The sequence below is a fragment of the Amblyomma mixtum genome, chromosome 6, assembly GCF_055824585.1.
Source record: "Amblyomma mixtum isolate Tamu chromosome 6, ASM5582458v1, whole genome shotgun sequence".
Lineage (NCBI taxonomy): Eukaryota > Metazoa > Arthropoda > Arachnida > Ixodida > Ixodidae > Amblyomma > Amblyomma mixtum.
In genome coordinates, this window is record NC_143017.1 from 145,574,810 (window position 1) to 145,582,195 (window position 7,386).

The following is a 7,386-nucleotide window of genomic DNA, read 5'->3' on the forward strand; positions in this document are numbered from 1 at the left end:
AGGTTACTAACATCTACACAAGTATTTTTTTCCTGCTCAGGGTTTCGCGAGTAATCACGAATTTTGCGTTTTACACGGGTATAAATCACAAGTTCATGCTCACAAAATTATTTTGCAAACATGGTCAATCTGCAATATATTCAGGTCCTGCGAAAAAGAAGACACCATAAATTTTCGTAGTTACCGCACTCAAGAACTAAATAGCAACTTCATTCCTTAATTATGTTGCCCCGCCCGCATTGAACAATTTCTGGCTCTCCAATAAGTCAGTGTGGCCCGGTTAATTGAACGACGTACGAAATTTATTCGTGTTTTGGGATGTTTTATATTGCTATGAGAAATCTTTTCTCGGTCAAGTTTTAATAAGCTTTTTTTCGGACGTTTCTGAAAAGTATGAGTACTGTAATAAGCTGGGAGTGCTTGATTATTGCTAAATTTTTTTTCTTTAATTTTTGTTTTATGTGCGTTAAAACAATCTGTACTGCTTCTTTCTGCCAAATTGTTGAGCCGAAGATTCAAGGAAGTTGACAGCCTAATCAAGTCTGTCATTTTATTCCTTCTCCACAGCCATGTGACTGAATGAAATAAATACAGATATTTAACAAGGTTTTTGATTATGGTCGGCTAAATATTAGAATGTGGCTGAACCGCGCTTCTAGTTAACTGCCGACTCTGGGTCGCCTGCTTATTCGGCCTTCTTTTCGTTACGAGATATCTCCAAGCAAACAATACGTTTCTGGACGATAAAAAGCAAAGAAAAAAATGCGCCGCAAGGTGTGAGAAATATATATTACGTAGTTCTCACTTTTTCTCTTTTTTTTTCAATGTCATCTACAGCTTTATTGTTTTGCTTTAATTATTTTCTTTTCTGCTAACATTGTACAAAGAAACTTCGACGATAAAACAAGTCCCTTCTCTTACTATTTCACTGCTTACGCAAGCTGTCTTCAGCAGGGCCTTTCACAAGTTCCGTTGCCCAAGAGACTCCATGACGACACACATAGGATCAAGTAATTTATAGCACCTGGGCAGAAGCCCTGCCAATAAAGAACCACGAAAGCACTGCTGGAAAAAGGCAAAGAATAGAGAGTCGGGCTTTCGGGTGATAGTGAAAGATGTGAGCGAGTGCTTCCAGACGGGCAACGGAAGCAACCTGATGTTGACCTTTATCTTCGCTCAGAAAGCTTTGCCAAACCCTTTGTTCCAGTTCAAGGATAGGGGTAGTTTTTCTTGCTCTCAATGCAAGAGAACATTATGACGAACAAGCACAGTTGTTCTTATTGATGAAATATGTCTGCTATGCATAAAAACATTTTAGTTTGTTCATGTCTTAAGCAAGGCTTAAGTACTGCCCTGACACTGAGTGTCTTGCGCCAGATACAAAGCTCTAATTATAAGACACGGCTCTAGATGAACAAAAAGTTCCTCATAACTTAATAGTGCAGCGCGGATTATTTATTATTCGTGCATATCCATTCTGACTGGCCCCCAGTGAACAATATCTCAGTGGGCCTTAAGTTTTAAGAAATAGAAGTGAGGTAAAATTTAGTTAATGGCAGTAATATATAGAGCCATTCATGCGAAACGGTCGTGCTGAAAAAAAACAAACAAACATTGCGTTCGTTGCAAAAGCTTTCGTGTTGGCAAGGCCAGCGAATAACGCATTTTTTTGTCCATAATTTGATGTAGTATTTTACTGTTAAATCTTAGCTATGCTTCACTTAAGTGTTCGTTGTCTTCAGTTAAATGTGCTTTCGAGTGCACGTGCAGAATTTTCTGCGTGGAGATTATGCAATTTGTTAAAAATTATTTATCACAGAAACAGAAGTTTTCGCATAAAAATCTAGCAAGAGTAACAAAAGATGTTGCAAAGAGAGCATAAAAGGTGTGCAAATAAGTAAATAGACCGATATTTTTACAAAGGGCAGGGTGACCACACTACAATAAAATATGTAGGAGCTCTTTCTGGACAATTTATTTTGTTTTGTTTTTGTGGCCCTCCGAAGCTGCATGTGATTTTCGAAAAACTTAGAGATTTTCTGTGCCAAAAAATGTACTGCACCGGGGAACGCGCAAATCTTATTTCCCTCTGCAATGAATTGGTTGTATGTACATGGGCTAGGTGCATTTTCAAACAATTCATTACTGATGTGTGCCTTTTCCCTCTCCATCATTAGTTATTACTACTGCGATTTCGGGGCTGGTAGCTAGCAAGCTGAATGTATGCCGCCTGTTCTGGTGTCAAATGGGAGAGCTGACCAATGGCCGAAGTCAAAGTCGAGAAGATTGATTCCGGGAATAAATGATGTATAACGCGACCCCTCATCCTTGAGTGAAATCTTTCCACATTATGGCTTCAAACCTTAAGTGTATAGCGGTGTTGTAGATAATAAAAAATTGTAACTGAAAATAGACACTACTTCCAGTTCCCAGTTAAAATACTGAGGCACTGTGTTGTAACTCATAAGTATTCGCGTTCTATTAGCGTAGCTATTCACGATTATGTTAGGCTGGTAACGAATGATGCTGAGAAGTGAGAAGTGAGCCGCGCCATTTCAGCTCAAATTACCTCTTCAAATGAAGGCTTCACCACCTAAAGTCTGCTTACAGTCGATGTTTATGAATGCTGAGTTTCCTTCACAATAAGTTCTGGAAGTTTTCTGAGTTAAACCGCGCACCCTGCTCATGCAGGTAAAAATCGCTGATGCAGTATGAGCTGAAAGGAATTATCTTAGCACTCAATTCTTTTTTTTAAATCTTGTTTACGTTGACACCTACACGGCACAACATTACCTCCTGATTCTATGCGGAAGACCTTCCTTAAGAGAGGTTACAAGGACGATAGAAATCCGTGCACATGGTGAGACGTGAGAAGGTTAAAGGCGAAACAACCTATAATTATTTGGAGTGTAATAAATGGACGCTTTTCACAGTCTTTTCGTCGAAATGTCGTTGCCTTTTGCGTTGACGGTGCAGAATGACGATCGAAGATGATGTTTTGCTACTAGTCACATCGCGTCAGTACTTATTGAAAACAGCATTCATGTGTAAATTGTCAGGTGTAGGGGGCATAGATATGGGAGATATATTTAAGGCATTTTCTCCTCTTTTCGGCGGCAAGTATACGCGGTAACAAGGTCGCAGCCGGGTGTTGAGAGGCAGTCACTTTATACCTGGATGTCGTGAGTTCAATAAGCCTCGCCGTCACCGAAAAATCTTTCAACTCAAATTTTTTTTTTCTATATATTTATATTCCATATCTGGGCCAACATAATCTTAGACATTCTTTCCTCTGTTTATTAAAATGTACGTTCTGACCAGGATGCTATTATCATTCTATGCTTGCGCTGGTTATTAGTTTTATCGATGCTTATTAAGCGCAGTTTAGATTCTCTGCCAGATCAGCGGTAGTAATCTGCTTAACCGGAGAGCCAGTGATCACATAATCTGTTTACTGAACTGGTTAAGCCAGCCTAAACTCTTCGACTGTCACATTGTAGTTTCAGTGATATTATATTGTGGGAACGACTACACAAAATTCGTTTCCACCCTTCCCCGTTTCCAGTCACGGCGGTTCGCTTTCGACGCTAACAGAGATAGGAGGACAACAAAGTTTGCTGTCAGCATCGGACGACTGACTTCATTAGAGTCCTCTGGAGGCACAGCAGTGTCAACAGGAGAGGCACTGGCGTCATTGCAATCAGTCTGTCACGCGTGCTGCAGTGCTCCCAGTGGCAGTGCAGGCCTCGTTGAGCAACACTGCAGTTTCCCGGGTGGTGCTTTATTTTGTACCCGCGTGTGTCAGTCAGGCCTACCAAGGGCTCAGAAAATATCGATTACAATCTTGTCCAGCCGCTCTCGGTGCAACGGAGATGTGAACTCGGGGCATCTGGGAGCAATGGGTTTCCTGTACAATATTTTCTGCAGCAGTACGCTAGAAAGCACTAGATACTTTTCACGGTGCCCTTGGCTGTAAAGATTTATTAAAGCGATAGAGTTAAGGGTAGTATTCAGCAGAAAGCCGGCTTCGCAGTTGTTGCTGCGTGGAGAACACCCGGATTGGCCGAACGGATTCTGACGTCAAAACCTCATCGCCGGGCACAAGTAATTCAACCGCCCCACAACGAATAGAGAGAGCAACAACGATGATTTCACTACAAAATTCCTCATTGGTGGACAAGGTGACGACATATCCTACCACGATTACGTAGCTCCTCTGGGGAAAGAAAAGCAATTGCGCTGAAAAGAAATATGGTCGAACAAGGGCTCGCACCACTACCCTTCGGTCGTGGGTGCGCTACCACTCGACTACTAAGGAACATTCATGTGACTTGGTCAAAGACAAAAAAATAAATGTAAAATAAAACAATAAACAAATATATGAAAGATAAGAATAAAGTACTTACAGAAAAGGACACCTTGCGAAGTGATATGAAAACAGGATCCAAGGCCGCTAAAGAGAAACATTGGAGGTATCGCATCATTCATTCATTCATTCATTCATTCATTCATTCATTCATTCATTCATTCATTCATTCATTCATTCATTCATTCATTCATTCATTCATTCATTCATTCATTCATTCATTCATTCATTCATTCATTCATTCATTCATTCATCTTTGTTCAGCATTTTTTCCTTAAGGTGGAGCTTAAGTGTCCGCGAATTTTTTTTTTGTTTGTTTCATTGGCCGTGACATCATCATAAGGGCGGTGGTAATAGAAGGCGAGCAAAATGACGGCGAGTCACCGACACGGCTGGTCTGGATGCGGTGTACCCCGGCCTGCAGAAAAGCAGAAGCTATCGGCATGTTAAACTGAGGACCTCGGCCAAAAAGACCGTCCACTAGTCACCCTTCCTAAAAATAAAAGTTTTTCGCCACCACAACAATCACCGGCGTCCGCCTACCTAGCGGCACTTTCTGTCTGGCGTAGTCACAGGATCATGTTTCGTCAGTTGTTCGCGCAAAACTAGGAGTTCTTTTTTTCCCCGAAAAGAAATGTAGCGCCCAAAAAGCGCGCAAGGCGCGTTAAACACATCTTCGTGCTTCTTCAATCGTCGGTGTCTGTGCTGGTCCGCCAGTCAACCTAGATACACGAGGTCTTGGCATTTCCTCCTCTCCATACGATGCCGAAACAGAGGTGGTGTGTGTGGCTGGAACGTCATCCGAACGTGAAAAAGATCGCTCCCGCGGATGATTATCGTTTCGCAGAACTAAAATTACCATCAACCACTTGTTTTATCTTTACATGCGAAGGCAAGCAGATCTGCGCTCTGATGGATACTTCTCGCGGCTTGCAATACAAAGAATGCAGCCACAGTTGATTTCCCTCGAGATGTTCTACATACACACGATCCCTGTTCACTCGGACGTCAGTGATTGTCACCGAGCATAAAAAATTCCCTGACACAGATTTCTCCCGGCAAGTTTAACATCACGAAGTGGCTGAACGTCATTGAAGAATATCAAGACAGCCTTGTTCGTTCTTATCAGCCAGATTACTCTGACAACCCGGAAGTAAAAAAAAATGTTGGTGACGAAACAGTTACTCCGGACACGAAAAAATAAAGAACAAACGATGCACAATGGCGCTAACTTACAACTAACAATTTATTCGAATCAGGGCTCATGCAAGTAGACGCCAGGATCTTCGAAACCAAAAAGAAAAAGAAAGCACGAAAGACGAAAAAAGTTACAGGGTTTTAGCGTAGTTAAGCCCGCCGGACGTGCAAAAGAAAGCATTCTGCCTGGTTGGCTCATGGTTCTGCTTCGCTGGGACGTCGGCATGTGACGACAATATTAGACTCAGGGTAAGCTCCTATCTACGTTATGCTGATATGATGTGCTCGCGCCGCAGATGGAAGTTGATGAAGACGATGATGCGCAATTCTCTGAAGCAGGTACTAGTAGCGTTTAAATATACTCCACTCCCTGTACATGAGTGCGTTTGTATCCGCTATGCACCCTGGCCAATCCCCCGCCGTGGGTATGTGGCATTCAGCCCGAGGACATCATCATCATCATTTACTAATAGCGCACACAGACACGGGCAGACAGGGAAGGGGCGAACACCGCGCTGGCTGTGACTTCCCTGTCTGTCTTTGTCTGTTTGCGCTACTTGTGCCTGCTTCAATTGATTACCAAGTAGCCCAACAATGGACTATTCCGGGTGAAATTCTAAGCGTGACTGTGTGTTGCAGATAAACACGATGCGTGATCGGCTGCGGCTATAGCGTAGTGCTCTCGTGCAGTGGCCAGCGAAGCAGGTCTGTTCCATCCGCGTGGGTCCGAAACCCTGCATCCTCAAGTTCAGGGACGCCGCAAGATTCTGGGTTGTGTTTGACTCCGTGAAGTATAGCGCTTTCGCACTACAACTTCGGCAAACGAGGCGGCATTTCGACGATGTTCCTCTTTCCTACAGTCAACAACGGCTTATGATCAGTTTCTTGAAATATCTTAGCGCAAACTATGAAATCGCGGAACCATTCTCATCCAAGGACGACTCTAAGCGTCTCTTTTTCGGCCTGGGCGTATTTTTTGGTCTGGGCGAATGCGGTCGCTGTAATTAATTTCGAATCGTGGGCCATGTAGTACTTGGAGTACTTAGAAACGCTACAAATCACGTTGCAAGGCGCGTAAGCATTTTGGTAGGACTAAGAACGTGACACTTGTGTCGTTATTAATAAGCTTGTCTAGCAACACGGAGAAGGCCATCGCTAACCTCTAATTGTTGGCCTAGTTAGGCATTGCCAAGCTGAAAGTCTTGCCACGTGCCAACTAGTGGAGAGGTGCTTCGAAAGGCACACATCCCACTGTAATTAGGTCTGTAGGTTAGGAGGAATAATCAGGCCTGTGCTGTCTCCCGAGGCGGTGCTTCTGGCAGCCCTTTCTTCATCAACAGGAAGCTGTCGCAATCTCTGCATTCCAAATCACTGCCGCCTCTGCAGGACCGCACTGCAGCATTCTCCGTTCATCGGCAGAGCAATGTAGCATTCATGCAGAAGCAGCCGGGGTACTAATGAAGTCATGCATTTAATGCCTACATATTGGCCTCACTGTGTCTGCGAAATTTCGTCCGTCCGTCCATACGCACCGCTAGATAGTTCCCAAAAATAAAATGCAGCAAAATAAAGAGCAGCTCCCCGACCGATTTAGAGTAGAAGCCGGTTGGGCGTGCAAGCGGAAGCGAGTGTGGCGCTTCAAACCGCTCGGCTAGAGCGGCATTTTAAAGCGAAAGCATTACTAGTCTCATTACGAGAAAAGCCCTGCATGTGTGTACCGAAGATCCGTGTGTAGAAAATAATGATCACCGAAAACGCCGAAGGTGGCGTTCTGAAATAAACGTCAAAAAAGGCCGCAGAATTTCCGAGAAATAAAACCCTAC